Consider the following 19,704-nt stretch of genomic DNA (forward strand, 5'->3'; position numbering starts at 1 on the left):
TTCATTGTTATTACCATGGTGCCTCCCATTACAACATTTGAATATAAATCAGCAGTACAACTTAGACATTATTTCTACCTTTTTGCAGCACTTAGAAACATAAATAGAATTATAAGGGTCGAAATTGATCAAAGGCAAGTTCCATCCATTTACCGTCGAAAAGACTGCTATGATCCTGAGAGTACCTTGGGCGGAAGTTTGGTCAAAAAAGAAGGAAAAATGCGCCCAGTGGGCGATTCTAGGCAGCAGAGGATGGTCGTTGGGATTCTGGAAGGCAAATGGAATCCTGGAGAAAGTTATGCCGAGGCTGGAGTCGGGCCCAGGGAGGGGGGGACCGCACAAAAAAAAAATGTTCAAAATATAAAAAACAAAAAAAATCACAAAACTTTCTGAAGATCCTTTAGCACAAAACTGCTGCAAAAGAAGTAAAAAAAAAATCTCATTTACCTTTTCTTGCAGGTACTTTAGACCTACCGTCCAGGTAAGATCTGCTTCCACACGACGGTCTTTTCTCTTGCAGGAGCGGAGGACCGCTCAGAATGATCTTGGGTGGGAGTGGATGGGAAGACTTTTTTCGGTGTTGCATGCCAGCGCATTCTGGTGGATGCTCTCCAGCGGTCCTTCCAAACCGCCGGTGTGAGGGCTGCACCAATCTCTCAAGGAGGGGAGTGTGCCAAAAAGCCGGGGAAACTGCCAATTATTTCCGGCGGTAGGACCAGCAATTTCGGCCCCATAGAATCTTACAGCACAGACGGAGGACATTCAGCCCATCATGACTGCACCAGTGCTTTGAAAGTGCTATGCAATTTTGGCCCACACCCCAGCAATTTTCCCATAACCCTACGAATCAGGCCTCTTCAGGTACATCTACAATTGCCTTTTGAAAGTTCCTATAAGAACATAAGAACATTAGAAATAGGAGCAGGAGTAGGCCATTTGGCCCCTCGAGTCTGCTCCGCCATTCAATAAGATCATGGCTGATCTGATCATGGACTTAGCTCCACTTCCCTGCCCACTCCCCATAAACCTTTACTCCATTATCGCTCAAATATCTGTCTATCTCCGCCTTAAATATATTCAATGACCCAGCCTCCACAGCTCTCTGGGGCAGAGAATTCCATAGGTTTACAACCCTCTGAGAGAAGAAATTTCTCTTCATCTCAGTTTTAAATGGGCGGCCCCTTATTCTAAGACTATGTCCCCTAGTTTTAGTTTCCCCTATGACTGGAAATACCCTCTCTGCATCTACCTTGTTGAGCCCCCTCATTATCTTATAAGTTTCAATAAGATCACCTTTCATTCTTCTGAACTCCAATGTGTATAGGCCCAACCTACTCAACCTATCCTCATCTACAGAATCAACCTAGTGAACCTTCTCTGAACAACTTCCAATGCAAGTATATCCTTCCTTAAATACGGAGACCAAAACTACACAGTACTCCAGGTGTGGCCTCACAAATACCCTGTACAGTTGTAGCAGGACTTCTCTGCTTTTATACTCTATCCCCTTGCAATAAAGGCCACCAATCCATTTGCCTTCCTGATTACTTGCTGTACCTGCATACTCACTTTTTGTGTTTCATGCACAAGGACCCCTGGTCTTTCTGTACTGCAGCACTTTGCAATTTTTCTCCATTTAAATTATAATTTGCTTTTCTATTTTTTCTGAATAACCTCACATTTTCCCACATTATACTCCATCTGCCAAATTTTTGCCCACTCACTTAGCCTATCTATGTCCCTTTGCAGATTTTTTGTGTCCTCCTCACAATTTGCTTTCCCACCCATCTTTGTATCATCAGCAAACTTGGCTACATTACACTTGGTCCCTTCATCCAAGTCATTAATGTAAATTGTAAATAGTTGAGGACCCAGCACCAATCCCTGAGACACCCCACTAGTCACTGTTTTCTAACCTGAAAATGACCCATTTACCCCGACTCTCTGTTTTCTCTTAGTTAGCCAATCCTCTATCCATGCTAATATATTACCCCCAACCCCGTGAGCTTTTATCTTGTGCAGCAACCTTTTATGTGGCACCTTATCGAATATCTTCTGGAAATCCAAATACACCACATCCACTGGTTCCCCCTTATCCACCCTGTTCGTTACATCCTCAAAGAACTCCAGCAAATTTGTCAAACATGATTTCCCTTTCATAAAACCATGCTGCCACTGCTTGATTGAATCATGCTTTTCCAAATGTCCTGCTACTGCTTCCTTAATAATGGACTCCAGCATTTTCCAATGACAGATATTAGGCTATCTGGTCTATAGTTTCCTGCTTTTTGTCTGCCACCTTTTTTAAATAGGGGCATTACATTTGCGGTTTTCCAATCTGCTGGGACCTCCCCAGAATTCAGGGAATTTTGGTAGATTACAACCAATGCATCCACTATCTCTGCAGCCACTCCTCTTAAGACCCTAGGATGTAAGGCATCAGATCCAGGGGACTTGTCCACCTTCAGTCCCATTATTGTACCTAGTACTACTTCATTAGTGATCGTGATTGTATTAAGTTCTTCCCTACCTATAGCTTTTTGATTATCCACTTTTGGGATGTTTTTAGTGAAGACCGGTCTACTGTGAAGACTGATGCAAAACATTTGTTCAACGTCTGCTGTGGAATATGTTATGTATATAAACTTGTATATACCTTGTAGAGCCACCAGAGGACTCATCCCCTGGAGTCCCAAGGGATCCCACAATTCCTTGGGAGCACAGCTACTTTAGGAGGCCTCACAGGCTGGAAAGGCACTCTGGAGACCTGCAGTAAAAGACTAAGGCCACACTTTATGTTGAGCTCACAGTATCTAGTCAGACTCTTTATTCATATATAACAACTGGCAACGAGATACAGATGACAAATCCAACGATACAGAGAACAGTAGGCATCCTGGAGAAATTTTCGGAGGAAGATGATTGGGAAACCTTCGTGGAGCGATTCAACCAATGCTTTGTGGCCTATGAACTGGAAGGAGATGCGAACGCTGCCAAATGAAAGGCGATTCTCCTCACCATTTGCGGGTCACCAACATATGGCCTCATGAAAAATCTGCTTGCTCCAGCAAAATCCACAGAGAAATCGTACAATGATTTGTGCACACTGGTCTGTGAGCATCTGAACCCAAAGGAAAGTGTTCTGATGGTGAGGTACCGGTTCTACACCTACAAAAGTTCTGAAGGCCAGGAAGTGATGAGTTATGTCGCCAAGCTAAGACGCCTTGCAGGACATTGCGAATTTGAAGGACATTTGGAGCACATGCTCAGAGACTTTTTTGTACTTGGCATTGGCCATGAAGTGATAATTTGCAAACGTTTGGCTGTAGAGATCCCAACCTTGAGTAAGGCCATAGCGATAGCCCAGGCATTCTTTGCCATTAGTGACAATACTAAGCAAATCTCTCAGCACACAAGTGTTGCTACTAGTACTGTGGACAAAGTGATGTTGTTTTCAAATTGCAACGTACAGGGCAGGCCCCACATGCCTGCAGCTGCACGTCTGCAGATGTCTCAGTGTCCACCATCAAGGGTGATGAATGCAAGGCCATTAACACCTTGTTGGCACTGTGGGGGTGATCATCGTTTCCATTCATGCCGCTTCAAAGGGTACGTAGCAAGGGCTGTGGAACAATGGGACACCTCCAACGTATGTGCAGGTGAGCTGCAAACCCTGTTAATCCTGCAAACCACCATGTTGCAGAGGAGGAAAGATCCACGGAGGATCACAATGAACCAGTGCCTCAGACCAAGGAGGCAGAGGTATATGGGGTGCACACATTTACCACAAAGTGTCCCCCGATAAAGCTGAAGGTTGAATTAAATGGACTCCCGCTGTCAATGGAGCTGGACACGGGCGCAAGCCAAATTGTGGTGCAGCAAGGCCTCAAGGGCAGTCTTGACTCCCGTTCGCACAAAACGGAGAACTGACACAAAGGAACTGATTCCTGTAATCGGCAGTGCTACTGTAAAGGTCTTCTATGATGGAGCGGTCCCACGCTGCTCGGCAGATGCTGGCTGGGAAAGATACACTGGAATTGGGACGACATCCAAGCGCTCTCGTCCACTGACGACACTTCGTGTGCCCAGGTTTAAAACAAGTTCCCTTCACTGTTCGAACCAGGCATCGGGAAATTCCAAGGAGCAAAAGTGCAGATCCACCTAATTCCGAGGGCGCGACCCATCCATCACAAGGCGAGAGCAGTACCGTACATGATGAGAGAAAGGGTAGAGATCGAGCTGGACCGGCTGAAATGAGAGGGCATCATTTCGCCAATCGAATTCAACGAGTGGGCCAGTCCGATTATTCAAGTCCTTAAGGGAAACGGTACCGACAGAATCTGTGGTGATTACAAAGTAACTATCAATCGTTTCTCCCTGCAAGATCAATACCCACTACCAAAGGCTGATGACCTTTTTGCTACGCTGACGGGAGGAAAGACGTTCACGAAGCTGGACTTGACCTTGGCCTACATGACACAGGAGCTGGAGGAATCATCGAAGAACCTCATCTGCATCAAAACGCACAAAGGTCTCTTCATTTATAACAGATGCCCATTTGGAATTCGATCAGCCACGTCGATATTCCAGAGAAACATGGAAAGCTTACTGAAGTCGGTCCCGGCAATGGTGGTCTTCCAACATCTTGGTTACAGGTCGGGACACAGTCGAGCATCTGCAGAACCTGGAGGAGGTTCTTAGTCGACTCAACCGCGTGGGGCTCAGGTTGAAATGCTAGAAGTGCGTTTTCCTGGTGCCTGAAGTGGACTTCCTCGGGCGAATAATTGCGGCGGACGGCATCAGGCCCACCGATTCGAAGACGGAGGCAATCGAGAACGCTCTGATGCCACAGAACATGACGGAGCTGCGGTCATTTCTCGGACTCCGGAACGACTTTGGTAACTTCTTACCGGGCCTCAGCACACTGTTAGAACCACTGCACGCCTTACTGCATAAAGGAGATGAATGGGTATGGGGCAAAAGCCAAGAAAATGCCTTTGTAAAAGCTAGAAAATTGTTATGCTCAAACAAATTGCTTGTGTTGTATGATCCATGTAAGCGTTTGTACTAGCATGTGATGCGTCGTCGTATGGCGTCGGGTGTGTATAGCAACAAGATGATAATTTTGGGAAATTGCAACCGGTTGCTTATGCATCAAGGAGTCTGTCTAAGGCTGAGAGAGCCTACAGCATGATTGAAAAAGAAGCGTTAGCGTGTGTCTATGGGGTAAAGAAAATGCATCAATATCTGTTTGGGCTAAAATTTGAATTGCAAATGGACCATAAGCTACTAATATCCCTGTTTTCCCGAGAGCAAGGGGATAAATACGAATGCATCGGCCCGAATCAGAGATGAGCGCTCACGTTGTCCACATACAACTACACCATCCGCCACAGGCCTGGCTCGGAAAACTGTGCCGATGCTCTCAGTAAGCTGCCATTGCCCACCACGGTGGTAGAAATGGCGCAGCCCACAGATTTAGTCGTGATTATGGAAGCATTAGAGAGTGAGCAATCACCCATCGCAGCCCGACAGATTAGAACCTGGAAGAATCAGGGCCCCTTACTGTCCCGAGTAAAAAATTGTCTGCTTCACGGGAGCTGGTCCAGTGTCCCAGTGGAAATGCAGGAAGAGATAAAGCCGTACCAGCGGCGCAAAGATGAAATGTCCATAGAGGCAGACTGCCTTCTGTGGGGCAATCGGGTAGTGGTCCCCAAGAAGGGCAGAGACACTTTCATCAGTGACCTCCACAGTACCCATCCAGGCATCGTAAAGATGAAAGCGATAGCCAGATCCCATATGTGGTGGTCCGGTAACGATGCGGACTTAGAGTCCTGCATGCACAGATGTAACACATGCTCGCAGTTAAGCAATGGCAATGCACCCAGGGAGGCGCCACTAAGTTTATGGTCATGGCCCTCCAAACCGTGGTCCAGGGTCCATGTCGACTATGGAGGCCCGTTTTTGAATAAAATATTCCTTGTGGTTGTAGATGCGCACTCCAAATGGATTGAATGTGAGATAATGTCGGCAAGCACGTCCGCTGCCACCACTGAAATCCTGCGGGCCATGTTTGCCACGCACGGACTACCTGATGTCCTCGTGAGCCAGTGCCGAGTTCAAAGAGTTCATGACCCATAACAGGATCAAACATGTTACATCTGCCCCGTTCAAACCAGCATCCAATGGTCAGGCAGAGAGAGCAGTGCAAACCATCAAGCAGGGCTTGAAAAGGGTAACTGAAGGCTCACTGCAGACTCGCCTATCCCGAGTCCTGCTGAGTTACCGCACGAGACCCCACTCGCTCACTGGGATCCCACCTGCTGAACTGCTTATGAAAAGGACACTTAAGACAAGGCTCTCTTTAGTTCACCCTGATCTACATGAACAGGTAGAGAGCAGGCGGCTTCAACGAAGTGCATACCATGATAGCGCAAATGTGTCACATGAAATTGAAATCAATGATCCTGTATTTATATTGAATTATGGACAAGGTCCCAAGTGGCTTCCCGGCACTATTGTGGCCAAAGAGGGGAGCAGGATGTTCCAGGTCAAACTTTCAAATGGACTCATTCACCGGAAACACTTGGACCAAATCGAACTCAGATTCACGGACTATCCTGAGCAACCCACTTTGGACCCTATCTTCTTTGACCCCCCAACATACACACCAATGGCAACCGGCACCGCGGTTGGCCACGAAGCAGAACCCATCACCCACAGCAGCCCAGCAGGATTCACCACACCAGGCAGCCCAGCAAGGCCAGCTGCACAACAGCTCAGCGAGGGTCCAACAAACGATTCACCAAAACCAGCATTTGCACCGAGCCGATCAACCAGGGCAAGAAAGGCCCCAGATCGACTCACCTTGTAAATAGTTACACTGTTGACTTTGAGGGGGAGTGTTGTTCTGTATGTAAACTTGTATATGCCTTGTACAGCCACCAGAGGGCTCATCCCCTGGAGTCCCAAGGGATCACACAATCCCTTGGGAGCACAGGTACTTAAGGAGGCCTCACAGGCTGGAGAGGCACTCTGGAGACCTGCAATAAAAGACTACGGTCACACTTTACTTTGAGGTCACAGTATCCAGTCAGCCTCTTTATTCATATATTACAGAATATGCTTCCACCACTCTTTCAGGTGGTTCTTGATCTTAACAACCCTCTGTGTGAAGAAATGTCTTTTCTTTTCCCCTCTAGTTCTTTTGCCAATTATTTTAAATCTGTGACCTTTGGTCACTGACTTACTTGCCAGTGGAAACAGTTTACCCCTACTAGCTCTATCAAAACCCCTCATAATTTTGAATATGTCTGTTAGGTCTCCCTTTAACCTTCTCTGTTCGAAGGAGAACAATCCCAGTTTCTCCAATCTCTCCATGTAACTGAAGCCCCTCATTCCTAGCATTCTTCTGGTAAACTTCCACTGTATCCTCTCCATGGCCTTGACATCCTTCCTAAAGTGTGGTGCCCAGATTTGTACAAAATACTCCAGATGAAGTCGAACCATTGATTTATAAAGATTTAGCATGATTTCTTTTTTTTAATTCAATGCCCCTATTTACAAAGTCAGGTAACCCATACACTTTCTTAACTGCTTTATCAAATTGCCTTGCCATCTTCAAATATTTGTGAATATGCTCCCCCAGATCCCTCTGCTCCTGCACCCCCTCAAAATGGTACGATTTAGATTAAACTGCCTCTCCATGTTATTTCACCCAAAGTGCATCACTTCACACTTTTCTGCATTAAATTTTATCTGCCTTGTGTCTGTCTATGTCCTCCTGAAGTCTGTTACTATACTGCTTTTAGGTACAACTCCCTCTGGCCTAGAGGAGGGTCAAACCAACGACATGTTATAAAGACCGTGCTCCAACCAACTGAACTAACCAGCTGTTCACTCACTTGTCTCCACACAAAAATAAAATGTAAAAAATGGAATTAAATTCTAAAACCTTGTTGTTTTTCCTATATAAAATATGCAAATAGATTGACTACATTTAGTGCATTGAATATTTAAAATAAAATAATTGAGAAACAGATCGTTTTTCTTGGATGTAGTGAGAGAGGAAGTATTAAGGAGTTTAACAGCTTTGAAAGTGGATAACTCCCAGGACCAGATGAAATGCATCCCAGACTGTTGAGAGAAGCAAAAGAGGAAATGGCAGAGGTTCTGACCATCATATTCCAGTCCTCTCTGGCTACATGTGTGGTGCCAGAGGACTGGAGAACTGCTAATGTTGTACCTTTGTTTAAAAAGAGAAAGGAATTGATCGAGTAATTACAAGCCAGTTAGCCTAACCTCAGTGGTGGGAAAATTATTGGAAAAAATTCTGAGGGACAGGATAAATCTACATTTAGAAAAGCACGGATTAATCAAGGACAGTCAGCATGGATTTGTTAAGGGAAGTCGTGTCTGACTAACTTGATTGAATTTTTTGAGGAGATACAAGGAGGGTCGATGAGGGTAGTGAGTTTGATGTAGTGTATATGGATTTTAGCAAGACTTTTGATAAGATCCCTCATGGCAGACTGGTCATGAAAGTAAAAGACCATGGGATCCAGGACAAAGTGGCAAGTTGGATCCAAAATTGGCTCGGAGGCAGGAAGCAAAGGGTAATGGTTGATGGGTGTTTATGTGATTGGAAGGCTGTATCCAGTGGGGTTCCACATGCCTCAGTACTAGGTCCCTTGCTTTTTGTGGTATATATCAATTATCTAGACTTGAACGTAGTGGATATGATTAAGCAGTTTGCAGATGATACTAAAATCAGCTGTGTGGTTGATAATGAAGAAGAAAGCTGTAGACTGCAGGAAGATATCAATGGACTGGTCAGGTGAGCAGAACAGTGGCAAATGGAATTCAATCCAGAGAAGTGTGAGGTAATGCATTTGGGGAGGGCTAACAAGGCAAGGGAATACGCATTAAATGGTAGGACACTGAGAAGTGTAGAGAAACAAAGGGACCTTGGAGTGCATGTCCACAGATCCCTGAAGGTAGCAAGCCAAGTAGATAAGGTGGTTAAGAAGGCATATGAAATACTTGCCTTTATTAACCGAGGTATAGAATACAAGAGCAGGGAGGCTATGCTTGAACTGTACAAAACACTAGTTAGACCACAGCTAGAGTACTGCATGCAGTTCTGGTCACCACATTACAGGAAAGATGTGATTTCGCTTGAGAGGAGCAGCCAATGGGAGCGGGAGCATCAAGGCCTATAAAAGGCCAGCGGCAGAATGGGAGGAGCAGCAGACGGAGGAGCCAGCGGGAGCGGGAGGCTCGAGGCATATAAAAGGCCAGCGGCAGTCGGAGGAGCAGCAGTTGGGAGCAGCCAGCTGGTGCAGGGACAAAAGGCAAAATAGAAGTAAAAAGAAATTGAAGTGTGACGTCACAGCCAAGTGGGTAAGTGATGTGGCTGGTTGATTAGTGAGTATTTTTTCTTTTTCTTTTTCTTTTTCTTTTCTTATCAGTAGAAAATCCTTGGCATTGTTGCCAAATTAAGTTAATCTAAGGGTTAAGTCATGGCAGGAGAGCCCAGAACCATGTCATGCTTCTTCTGTGCTATGTGGGAAGTCAGGGACACTTCTAATGTCCCCGGCTACTATGTGTGCGGGAAGTGTGTCCTAGCTGCAGCTCCTGCCAAACTGAATTGCACATGGATTCACTCTGGAGCATTCGCGATGCTGAGGACACCGTGGACAGCATGTTTTGTGAGCTGGTCACACCGCAGGTAAAGGTTACACAGGCAGATAGGGAATGGGTGACCATCAGGAAGAGCAGTGGAAGGAAGGTAGTGCAGGAGTCCCCTGCGGTAACAGATATACCATTTAGGATACTGTTAAGGGAGGTGGCTCATCAGGGGAAGGCAGCAGCGCCAAGTTCATGGCACCAGGGGTGACTCTGCTACAAAGGATGGCAGGAAAAAGAGTGGGAGAGCTATAGTGGTTGGGGATTCTATTGTTGTTATGTTTTTAATACTCTTATGAATGACTCCACGAGGTTGAGTATTGTACTTGAGCTGTTGTGACAGTCCCATTTATTGTAACTCCAAAGTGAGGCACAAGCATGGTGGGCAGCCTTTTATACTGCGCCCTGCACACCTATGTAGGTGACCCTCAGGTCACCCACCGCAGTGCCCTCTGGTGGCACACATTATGTGACTATACAGTTAGTATACATAGTCTACAAACATGACATCACTTCCCCCCAAGTCTTTAATGCAAATTGACTCGTACATTGACGGTGACCTGGGCTTTGCTCTTCCTGGTTGATCATTGGAGGGTCACTTCTAGCTTGAGTGGGTTGGTAGTGAGATTTGTTGCCAGTGGAGGTCCCTGTGCTTCCTGGTTATGAGTCCATGTCTACTCCATTCTCACCCACCCCCCCCACACATACAGAGATCATGCTAATGGCCTGTTACATGCAAGTTGCATTCAAGTTCATCACATGGGTTTTACATTTACATCTTGGTACATTTGTTGGCAGGATTACAGTTGTGTTTCTTTTTGTGTGGTACATTTACATGATCAGTTCAGGTATATCAGTACAGGTACACAAGGACAGTCTAATTCTAGCACGGCCGGATGAGATCCGGGTCATCTGGTGGTGGCGCAGTATTCCATGCTAATGGGTCTGTGGGCGAGGTGAGTTCATTTTGCTCAAGTTGCTGGAGCTCAGGGCTCATGCCGTTACTCCGAATGTTGGGCAGGCCCAAAGACAGCTGATGTGTCTGTGACCTCCTGTCCTTTTTGTTTGCACAGTGTCGCTGCTGCTCCCTGGGAAGCGGTCCGAGCGAGTGAGCGTTTCGTCTAAGCGACGGTAGGGCTGCCTCGTCTTGTCTAGCAGTTCGCAGGGGACTGCTGACTCGCTTTCCTTGAGGGCACAGTTGTGAGCACTCTCTAGTTTGGGATCCTGGCTGATCCAGGTCCCGTTCGGAGGAGCCGCTGTGGGTGACCCTTCGCTCTTGGGCATTGCCGTGGTGGCGAGTGGGTTTGTGGGCTGCGCCTTTTCCACCCGGATGGTGGGCGATGGTAGCCGACTGTGAGCATAGGAGCAGTTTACTGTTTCTGGCCCGCGGCGATTCATGCCATCGGTGCCTGCAATGTTAAACCAATCTGAGGCAGGATATCGCTAATGGTGCCTCTGCTCTCTGGGGATCGTTTACTCTGCGGCTTGTCTACTTCTGTCAGCTATGGGGACACTTTATGATACATCATTCTGGTCCCGGGGACGCAGGCTACAACATTGGGTAGCCCACTGGACCTGTATACGACCATTAGGTGTTCGTGCACTACATTGGCTGATTGCAATTTGCACCCAACATCGCTCAACAACACTTTGCTCGTTACAACTGGACTTTTACATTGGTTATAATTTCAAGCAATTCATTCAAAAATGGCGGGTTGCTGGCCACCATTAAAATGGCCTTACTATTTCTACCCCAATTGTCTTCCTTCCGTGGAACCACCAGTTGTTGCTCCATTAGCGCTGCCCCTCGTGGTTTGGACACCATCTTTTCCCTGTCCATGATGTCGACTGCCGCAATCTTCTTTCCCAGTGATTCTGCCACTGAAGCTGGGAAGGCGCCCTCGGATCTAATCTTACTCCCCAGGAGTCCTGCCACTGAAACCGCGAAGGTGCGTTCAGGTCCTCTCAGCTGGATCATCGCCACGCAGTTGTGATGAGCGGTCTGTGCCTCGGGGCTGCGCAGATCTGCTGTCCAGTGCCTGGTCCAACTGAAGGAGGGGGCTTGCTCTGCCTCTGAGTCGGGGGGACATTGATCGCTGGAGGGATGAAGTCTTCCCAGTTCCAATGAATCTTCTCCATCCATCTTCTTCCAAGTAGCATTGGTCCATCACCTGAAACAATCCACAATGGCAAATTGTGCACCGCGCCATCATGGGATACACTTACATCCGCCCTACCAACAACTGATATCAGTTCGTTGGAGTAGGTGCACAGCTTTGCCTGAACCGGGACCAGCTTGGGTCGTTCAGCTTGATCGTTCCATAGCCTCTCAAAGGCTTCCTGGCTCATTACTGACTGACTCGCCCCTGTGTCCACTTCAATGAAGACTGGAACGCCATTCATCTCAACTTCCATTATCACTGGAGGACAATCTGTGGTGCAGGTATATACTCCATACACTTCATCCTGGAACTGAGCTGCCTCTCTAGCCATTTCCTCGTTATCGCGTTGGATTCACAGCCATCTGCTGACTCCTCTTCCACGTGGTGAGTCACAGCTCTTTTGTACATTCACTGGAGGTGGCCCTTTGTGCTGCAGCCTTTGCACACATAGTTTCTGAACTGACACTGATGAACCCTGTGATTACTTCCGCAACGCCAGCATGGGTGCTACTTGACTTACGTTTGCACCCCTCGGCGGACTCTGAGTTAAAGGACTCGGGTGCTTGTATGCTCTGCCCTGGGCAGGTTCACGTTCAACAGTTCTGCTGTGAAAGGCACCATTCTATTTACAATACTTGCCGGGTTTGAGTCCTGAGAGTGAGTCATCATCTGCTTGGAGCTGCAGCTTGAAGTCAAGAACACCTGGCTGATGCTGATGGCCTTCTGCAGAGTGACACTGGTTTCAGCAGACAGTAACCTGTGAAGAAGGGCCTCATGACGGATGCCAATTACGAAGACGTCCCGCAACGCATCGGCGAGGGATGCACCAAATTCACATGGTCCTCCCAGACTCCTGAGGTCAGCAGCCTACTTCGCAATTTCCGGGCCCTCGGGGTGGCGGTGTGTATAGAATCGATGCCTGGCCATGAGGATGCTCTCCTTCAGTTTGAGTTGGTCCCAAATTAGCACTTTGAGCTCCTCGTATGACTTGGTCGTTGTTTTCTCTGGTGCAAGCAAGTCCCTGATGAGGCCGTAGACTGCGGGCCCACAACTGGTCAACAGGATAGCTCTGCACTTATCTGCTAGCATGGTCAGATCATCGCCTACCAGGTCGTTTGCTATGAAATATTGGTCGAGCCACTCCATAAAGGCTTCCCAATCTTCAACCTCTGAGAACTTTTCTAATGCACCAACATTAGTCATTTTTGCGTGAAAGTTCATAATCTCGTCGCCAGTTGTTAAGTCTTTAATACTCTTATGAATGACTCCACGAGGTCTAGTATTGTACTTGAGCTGTTGTGACCTTAGTCCCATTTATTGTAACTCCAGAGTGAGGCACAAGCATGGTGGGCAGCCTTTTATACTGGGCCCTGCATACCTATGCAGGTGACCATCAGGTCTCCCACCGCAGTGCCCTCTTGTGGTACGCCTTATATGACTATACAGTTAGTATACATGGTCTACATACATGACAATTGTAAGGGGATAGATAGGTGTTTCTGCAGCTGCAAACGGGACTACAGGATTGTATGTTGCCTCCTGGTGCAAGGGTCAAGGATGTCTCAGAGCAGCTGCAGGGCATTCTGGAGGGGGAGGATGAACAGCCAGCTGTCATGGTGCATATATGTACCAACGATATAGGTAAAAAATGGGATGAGGTCCTACAAGCTGAATTTAGGGAGCTAGGAGTTAAATTAAAAAGGAGGACCTCAAAGTTAGTAATCTCATGGTTGCTACCAGTGCCACATGCTAGTCAGAGTAGGAATAGCAGGATAGTTAAGATGAATACATGACTTGAAGAATGGTGCAAGGAAGAAGGATTCAAATTCCTGGGACATTGAAACCGGTTCTGGGGGAGGTGGGACCAGTACAAAGCGGACGGTCTGCACCTGGGCAGGACCAGAACCGATGTCCTAGGTGGATTGTTTGCTAGTGCTGTTGGGGAGGGTTTAAACTAATGTGGCAGGGGGATGGGAATCTATGCAGGGATTCAGAGGGAAGTAAAATAGGGCCAGAAGCAAAAGGTAGGAAGGAGAAAAGTGAGAGTGAAGGGCAGAGAAATCAAAAAGGGCCACATCACAACATAATTCTAAAAGGACAAAGAGTGCTAAAAAAAACAAGCCTGTAGGCTCTGAGTCTCAATGCGAGGAGCATTCGTAATAAAGTGGATGAATTAACTGCGCAGATAGCTGTTAACGGATATGATGTAATTGGGATTACGAAGACATGGCTCCAGGGTGACCAAGGCTGGGAGCTCAACATCCAGGGGTATTCAATATTCAGGAAGGATAGACAAAAAGGAAAAGGAGGTGGGGTATCGTTACTGATTAAAGAGGAGATTAATGCAATAGTAAGGAAGGACATTAGCTTGGATGATGTGGAATCTATATGGGAAGATCTGCGAAACACCAAAGGGCAGAAAACGTTAGTGGGAGTTGTGCACAGACCACCAAACAGTGGTATTGAGGTTTGGGATGGCATCAAACAGAAATTTTGGGATCCGTGCAATAAAGGTTCAGCAGTTATCATGGGCGACTATATCTACATATAGATTGGGCTAACCAAACCAATAGCAATACTATGGAAGAGGATTTCCTGGAGCGTATAAGGGATGGTTTTCTAGACCAATATGTCGAGGCACCAACTAAAGAGCTGGCCATCCTAGACTGGGTTTTGCGTAATGAGAGAGAAATAATTAGCAATCTAACCATGCGCGACCCCTTGGGAAAGAGTGACCATAATATTGTAGAATTTTTCATTAAGATGGAGAGTGACACAGTTAATTCAGAGACTAGGGTCCTGAACTTAAAGGAAGATAACTCCGATGGTATGAGACGTGAATTGTCTAGGATAGACTGGCAAATGATATTTAAATGGTTGATGGTAGATAGGCAGACAGACATTTAAAGATCACATGGATGAACTTCAACAATTGTACATCCCTGTCTGGCGTAAAAATAAAACAGGGAAGGTGGCTCAACCATGACTAACAAGGGAAATTAGGGATAGTGTTAAATCCAAGAAAGAGGCATATAAATTGGCCAGAAAAAGCAGCAAACCTGAGGACTGGGAGAAATTTAGAATTCAGCAGAGGAGGACTAAGGTTTTAATTAGGAGGGGGTGGGGGGCGGAATAGAATATGAGAGTAAGCTTGCAGGGAACACAAAAACTGACTGCAAAAGCTTCTATAGATATGTGAAAAGAAAAAGATTAGTGAAGACAAATGTAGGTCCCTTGCAGTCAGAATCAGGTGAATGGGGAACAAGGAAATGGCAGACAAATTGAAAAAATACTTTGCTTCACTAAGGAAGTCACAAATAACCTCCTGAAAATACTAGGGGACCTAGCGAGAAGGAGAAATTGAGAGAACTGAGGGAAATCCTTTTTAGTCAGGAAATGGTGTTAGGGAAGTTGATGGGATTGAAGGCCGATAAATTCCCAGGGCCTGATAGACTGCCTCCCTGGATACTTAAGGAAGTGGCCCTAGAAATTGTTTTGCATCTGTAAAGAATGCACTCGCATGTTCCGCCACCATAGAAACATAGAAACATAGAAAATAGGTGCAGGAGTAGGCCATTCGGCCATTCTAGCCTGCACCGCCATTCAATGAGTTCATGGCTGAACATGCAACTTCAGTACCCCATTCCTGCTTTCTCGCCATACCCCTAGCAGTAAGGACTTCATCTAACTCCCTTTTGAATATATTTAGTGAATTGGCTTCAACAACTTTCTGTGGTAGAGAATTCCACAGGTTCACCACTCTCTGGGTGAAGAAGTTTCTCCTCATCTCGGTCCTAAATGGCTTACTCCTTATCCTTAGACTGTGACCCCTGGTTCTGGACTTCCCCAACATTGGGAACATTCTTCCTGCATCTAACCTGTCTAAACCCGTCAGAATTTTAAACGTTTCTATGAGGTCCCCTCTGGCTGGGCAGAATCCGCTGGAACTGGGATGACATCCAAGCGCTATCACATGTCGATGAGGCCTCATGTACCCAGGTTCTTAACAAATTTCCTTGCCTTTTTGAGCCAGGCATTGGAAACTTTTCCTGGGCGAAGGTGCGGATCCACTTGGTCCCAGAGGCACGACCCATTCACCACAAGGCATGAGCGGTACCTCACATGATGATGGAGAGAGTGGAAATTGAGCTGGACAGGCTGCATCGTGAGGGCATCATCTCCCCAGTGGAATTCAGCGAGTGGGCCAGACCGATTGTTCCAGTACTCAAAAGTGATGGCACGGTCAGGATTTGCAGCGATTATAAAGTAACTATTAATCGTTTCTCGCTACAGGACCAATACCCACAACCTAAGGCAGACGACCTATTTGTGACGCTGGCAGGAGGCAAGACGTTCACCAAGTTTGACCTGACTTCGGCCTACATGACGCAGGAGCTGGAGGAGTCGTCGAAGGGCCTCACTTGCATCAACACAGACAAGGGACTGTTCATCTACAACAGATGCCCATTTGGAATTCGGTCGGCTGCAGCGATCTTCCAAAGAAACACGGAGAGCCTACTCAAGTCGGTACCATACACGGTGGTCTTTCAGGACGACATATTGGTCACGGGTCGGGACATCGTCGAGCACCTACAAAACCTGGAGGAGGTCCTCCAGCGACTGGATCGCGTAGGGCTGCAGCTGAAGAGCTCGAAATGCGTCTTCATGGCAACAGAAGTGGAGTTTTTGGGGAGAAAGATCGCGGCGGACGTCATTCGGCCCACAGACGTGAAGACAGAGGCTATCAGGAACGCGCCCAGGCCACAGAACGTCACGGAGCTATGGTCGTTCCTGGGACTCCTCAACTATTTTGGTAGCTTCCTACCAGGGTTAAGCACCCTTTTAGAGCCCCTACATGTGTTATTGTGCAAAGGTGAGAACTGGGTATGGGTAAAAAAACAAGTAATTGCTTTTGAGAAAGCCAGAAACATTTTATGTTCCAACAAGCTGCTTGTATTGTATAACCTGGGTAAAAGACTTGTGCTAGCATGTGATGCGTCGTTGTATGGAGTCGGGTGTGTATTACAACAAGCTAACGTTGCGGCGAAGTTGCAACCTGTCGCCTATGCCTCCAGGAGCTTGTCTTCGGCCGAGAGGGCCTACAGCATGATTGAGAAAGAGGCATTAGCGTGTGTGTTCAGGGTAAAGAAAATGCATCAGGACCTGTTTGGCCTCAAATTTGAGCTGGAAACCGATCACAAGCCCCTCGCATCCCTGTTCGCTGAAAACAAGGGGCTAATTACTAATGCTTCAGCCCGCATACAAAGGTGGGCACTCACGCTATCAGCGTATAACTATACCATCCGCCACAGGCCAGGCACCGAGAACTGTGCGGATGCTTTCAGTCGGCTACCATTGCCCACCACGGGGGTGGAAATCCCGCAGCCTGCAAACTTGTTGATGGTGGCGCAGCCCACAGACTTATTGATGGTCATGGAAGCATTTGAAAATGATAAATCACCTGTCACAGCCCGCCAGATTAGGACTTGGACCAGCCAAGATCCTCTGCTGTTCCTAGTAAAAAACTGTGTGCTGCATGGGAGCTGGGCCAACATCCCCGTTGAAATGCAAGAGCCAATCAAGCTGTTCCAGCGATGAAAGGATGAGCTGTCCATTCAGGCAGACTGCCTGTTGTGGGGTAACTGCGTAGTGCTGCCAAAAATGGGCAGGGAGACGTTCATCTCGGATCTCCACAGGACACACCCGGGTATAGTAATGATGAAAGCAATAGCCAGATCCCACGTATGGTGGCCCGGTATCGACTCTGACTTAGAGTCCTGTGTACAGCAATGCAGCGTATGTGCTCAGTTGAGCAACACGCCCAGACAGGCACCACTAAGTTTGTGGTCCTGGTCGTCCGGACCATGGTCGAAGATCCATGTCGACTATGCGGGCCCGTTTCTCGGTAAAATGTTCCTGGTGGTGGTGGATACTTTTTCAAAATGGATTGAATGTGAAATAATGTAGGGAAGCACCGCCACCGCCACTATTGAAAGCCTGAGGGCCATGTTTGCCACCCACGGCCTGCCTGACATACTGGTCAGTGACAACAGGCCATGTATCACCAGTGCCGAATTTAAAGAATTCATGACCCGCAATGGGATCAAACATGTCACCTTGGCCCCATTTAAACCAGCCTCCAATTGGCAGGCAGAGCGGGCAGTACAACCATCAAACAGAGCCTTAAATGAGTCACAGAAGGCTCACTCCAAACCCGCCTGTCCCGAGTATTGCTCAGCTACCACACGAAACCCCACTCGTTCACAGGGATGCCCCTGGCTGAGCTACTCATGAAAAGGACACTTAAAACCCGACTCTCGCTGGTTCACCCAACCTGCATGATCAGGTACAGAGCAGGCGGCAGCAACAAAATGTAAACGATGGTCGCACCACTGTGTCACGGGAAATTGATCTGAATGACCCTGTGTATTTGCTAAACTATGGACATGGTCCCAAGTGGATCACAGGCATGGTGATAGCTAAAGAAGGGAATAGGGTGTTTGTAGTCAAACTAGACAATGGATAAATTTGCAGAAAGCACCTGGACCAAACGAGGCTGTGGTTCACAGACTGCCCTGAACAACCCACAGCAGACACCACCTTTTTCAAGCCCACAACACACACCCAAAGGATCAACGACACCACGCCGGACCAGGAAATCGAACCCATCACACCCAACAGCCCAGCAATGCCAGGCTCACCTAGCAGCCCTGCAGGGGCAACAACACACCAGCCCAGTGAGGGCACAGCAACACACCAAAACAGACATTTTTACCGAGGCAGTCCACCAGGGAAGGAAAGGCTCTCAAGCGCCTCACCTTGTAAATAGTTTTCACTTTGACTTTGGTGGGGGAGTGATGTTGTGTATCTGTAAAGCATGCACTCCCATGTTCTGCCACCAGGTAACTCATCCCCTGAAGTCCCAAGGGATCCCAGCATCCCTTGGGAGCACTGTATATAAGCCGGCCCCTCAGGACTGTTCCTCACTCTGGAGTGTCTTATTAAAGACTGAGGTCACTGTTACTTTAATCTCCCTGTGTGCAGCCTCATCTGTGTTCGGAACACAATAGAAATAGTCGATGCATTGATGATAATTTTCCAACATTCCATGGACTCTGGATCAGTTCCTATGGATTGGAGGGTAGCTAATGTAACCCCATTTTTTAAAAAAGGAGGGAGAGAGAAAACAGGGAATTATCAATCGGTTAGCCTGACATCAGTAGTAGGGAAATTGCTGCAATCAATTATTAAAGATGTAATAGCAGCGCATTTGGAAAGCAGTGACAGGATCGGTCCAAGTCAGCATGGATTTATGAAAGGGAAATCATGCTTGATAAATCTTCTAGAATTTTTTGAGGATGTAATTAGTAGAGTGGATCAGGGAGAACCAGTGGATGTGGTGTATTTGGACTTTCAAAAGGCTTTTGACAAGGTCCCACACAGGAGTGTGCAAAATTAAGGCATATGGGATTGGGATAATGTATTGACGTGGATAGAGAACTGGTTGGCAGACAGGAAGCAAAGATTGGGAATAAACGGCTCCTTTTCAGAATGGCAGGCAGTGATTAGTGGGGTACCGCAAGGTTCAGTGCTGGGACCCCAGCTATTTACAATATATATTAATGATTTAGACTAAGGAATTGAATGTAATATCCAAGTTTGCAGATGACACTAAGCTGGGTGACAGTGTGAGCTGTGAGGAGGATGCTAAGAGGCTGCAGGGCGACTTGGACAGGTTAGGTAAATGGGCAAATGCATGGCAGATGCAGTATAATGTGGATAAATGTGAGATTATGCACTTTGGTGGCAAAAACAGGAAGGCAGATTATTATCTGAATTGTGACAGATTAGTAAA

This window comes from Pristiophorus japonicus, chromosome 5 (assembly GCF_044704955.1).
Source record: "Pristiophorus japonicus isolate sPriJap1 chromosome 5, sPriJap1.hap1, whole genome shotgun sequence".
In the NCBI taxonomy this organism is placed as follows: domain Eukaryota; kingdom Metazoa; phylum Chordata; class Chondrichthyes; family Pristiophoridae; genus Pristiophorus; species Pristiophorus japonicus.